The 3,273-nt window shown below is 51.0% G+C and overlaps 1 non-coding gene across 1 annotated transcript; it reads left to right on the forward strand.

The window, feature by feature from the left end:
- Nucleotides 1-2,860: 2,860 nt before the first annotated feature.
- Nucleotides 2,861-2,932, forward strand: TRNAA-UGC. The gene has a single exon. It is a non-coding gene; the product is annotated as a tRNA-Ala (tRNA).
- Nucleotides 2,933-3,273: the final 341 nt, after the last annotated feature.

Raw genomic sequence — 3,273 nt, forward strand, 5'->3', positions numbered from 1 at the left:
TTTGGTTCTCTGTCTTCCAGGCTTCATTACTGAAAATGTTGTTGAGGTTTGTTCTGATCTGTCTCACCCTAGCCCAAGAACATCAGTCTAGGAGCATTCTAGGAACACTAAGGTCTGCTTCTCTTAATCATGCCCTCAGTTAGCAAATCAATAAGGAAGAATCAAGAGCTACTCTGTAGCTCCTGTATCCAGGCCACTGAGGCCTGCTTTGAAGAACACCTCCCAAGATCCAACTACTACCTTCTTTAGCTCCGGCAACTTTAATGTATGGTTTTAAGGCGGTATTAAGGCTGTATTACTGACTGCTAGCACCCGGCTTGCCCTCCAGTGGATCTTAGTTGAAGGATTTAAAGGGTGCTTCCCTCCAATTACAGGGCCAATAAAGTTTCCACTTGTGATTCTCCCCTCACTCCCTGGTGTCCGAGTGGGGAGTAGGTCATTTGCACTCCTGCCACCTTTATTGGATGTGGCAGCCCGTGTATAAGCTTCTGGAATCGAACCTTGATTATGGTTAAAATTTTGCTGTCACAAATTTTGCAGATGTATACAGCTGAACACATGAACACATTGCCTGGGAGCCTTCCCAAGATCTTGGATGAGGCCGGTACAAGCCAACGGGGTTGTTAGCATCGTGTTATATCTAAGCTGATTTCCTCTGGGGGTAAAACAAAGCAAAACAAAACCTCTTGAATCCCCCATTCACACATGTCGAGCCATTTTAGCTCGGAAATTGATAGGGCGATCTGAGTAGGAGAGGAGCAAGAGAGTCCGGGAACCATTCGCATGTTCATTGTCCGCGCCAGGTGTTCCCAATCGTGCAGGTTTCATCTTTGAGACAAGCCTGTGACCCAAAAGGATAAATCAGTCAGACTTGCTAGCAGGGAGAAGAGGAAGGGACACACGTGTCTGACAGTTGACCCAGCATCAAAGGAGCCCCAGCCACAGAGCGAAAGAAGCCGGGAGAACATTCAGCGCCAGTGTAAACGCATGCGGGAGAGGAGGCCTCTGCCTCTGGGTTCCAGAAGATTCCTGCCCCTTTGGCGGGGAGGAGGTGTCTTGCGCTCGGATGCCAAAATTTCAACTAAGCTTATCCCAAACAACGTTCGCAACGCCTCCCAGGCCCAACCACTACCCCATATCAGAGCCGAGTGACCTCGAGCACGTGCCCCCTTAGAGTCCCGGCGCCGACTGCCCCCGCTGGCAAGATGTTCCAAGGACCAGGCTGGTGATCCAGGACCGAGGCGGGAGAGAAGCAAGGAGGGAAGCGGTGGCTCCATTGGAAGAGATAACTATGGCCCCTAAGGCAAACTGCGGCCGCAGATCCTCTTCCTACCGCTAGAGAAGAGCGACCGCACAGCCGCAGAGCGAAAGGTCTCCCAACCCTGGGGCGTTCCTCCTCTCTTGGGGTTTCTGAGATACATTTTCCTCGCCGTCAGGAAGCGGGAAGGGTGGAATTGGGACGAAGAGGAAGAGGCAGCTGCGGTCTGGCCGCTGCCACGCATATTGCGTAGGGCTCCTAGCCATCAGAAGCACACCCCGACACCGAGCTGGGGCGGACAGAGTTAACACATTTGCATGTTGGCTTGCGGTGCCGCGACGGCTGCTGTCGCTACTCCCCATCCCCCCGAGGAGAGACCAGCCCTTTGCAGGCAGCGGGAGAATCAGGGACCACTCGAGGTGCTAGGCAACTTTCACTAAACACGCAGGGCTAAACCTGCATGGGCCTGTTGGTTACCAGCGTGTCCCGCAGCCCAGGCCGGGGGATGGACGCCCCAGTCAGGTCACCCAGATCTCTCCGCCACCCGCTGCGGTCTGTTAAGGAACCACTTGCGGCCGCGAGGAGCGGCAGGTGGTGGGTGGAAGAGAGTTAGTCCGGGATGCAGAGAAGCGCGGCGGGAGAAATAAGCAAAGGGCCAAAGATTTTATCCTCCAGTTCGGCTCTCTTTGCTTATTTCTAGAGATTTATATTTATTTATTTGCAGGCCTCTTTTACTTGATTCAAAGGGTTTCATCTTAGCTTTTGCCTTTTTCTTCACTTTGGTTTTCTAGCGGCCAGAGGGGTACAACAGGAAGGGGCAGGGCACCCACCGCTGCTCTCTGGTATTTTTGGGGAGATTTCGAGTGCTCCAGGGGACCCGGGGACATCCACACTGACGACCGAGCAAGGCTTGTTCCAGTGACAGAGAGAGGAGGACCTCCATGGGGAGGTGAACTTGCGAGGACGAGGAGTCCGCGACGAGGAGGAAGGGGCGGGATGGAAGGCAGGGAATAGGATCCCTGTCCGCCACACTTACGCGGGCAAGAAAGAAAACGGAGATGAGAGGCAGTGCGAGGCACAGGTTGGCGATGTGATGCGGCCGCAAACGCTAAGTTCACCGGAGAAGTCAACGGACCACCCCAAGCTGAATCCTAAGAAGGCAGAGGCGAGGCATGGTCTGCGAGGAGTGTTAGTCCGCTGAAACTGCGATCTGCGGGTTAAAAGCAACCGCCCGAGAGCTGGGAGAAAGGGCCATGTTTTTGTTGCTGAAGAGTAAAAGGACTTATGTCCAAGGCTGAGCTAATAAACGGTTCCGGGAAATACTCAACGGTCCCGTCCAGTGAGCGCAATGAGCCTCTGCCCTCCAGAAGCTACTAGAAAAAGGGAACAAACTTAACATAAATCGACACTTATAAACTCTTTGTGGTAAATGAAATTTAGGGAAGACACAGGGAAGTTATGTATAGTATTAATAATAATTTGTTGAACAGACTTGATTTTCTATGAATATAAATTGAAAAAGCCGGCGGAATTGTGTAGCGCTACTCTATGTTGTTAACAGCTATATGAGTTAACAAAGGGAAAAGAAAGTCCCAGGATTTGGGGGATGTAGCTCAGTGGTAGAGCGCGTGCTTTGCATGCATGAGGTCCCGGGTTCGATCCCCGGCGTCTCCACTTTAGTATGCTGAAGAATAAGAACGTTGGTTTGTTATTCCCCGTTCTTCAGGCTTGGGCAGAGCGTCCTGACATCTTCAAATGCTTGAAAATGGGTCGCTGGCTTTGAAGGTCAGATGTATTTAACATGGCACACTTGTATACTGCCAAACTTTCTCCAACTGTCAAAATCCTGTAACTGCTAACTGCTTTAGAACACCTTTAAATCTCATCACTCATTAACAAAATTGGGTTTACGTTGTTATGACCGAAGGTACATGATTTGTAACCAGAAATACAATTATTTGAGGCACAGTTGAAGATGATTCTACCTTTTTCTCTCAGCCACGGGGATTATCTTT

The sequence above is a fragment of the Colobus angolensis genome, unplaced genomic scaffold (assembly GCF_000951035.1).
Source record: "Colobus angolensis palliatus isolate OR3802 unplaced genomic scaffold, Cang.pa_1.0 Scaffold237, whole genome shotgun sequence".
Lineage (NCBI taxonomy): Eukaryota > Metazoa > Chordata > Mammalia > Primates > Cercopithecidae > Colobus > Colobus angolensis.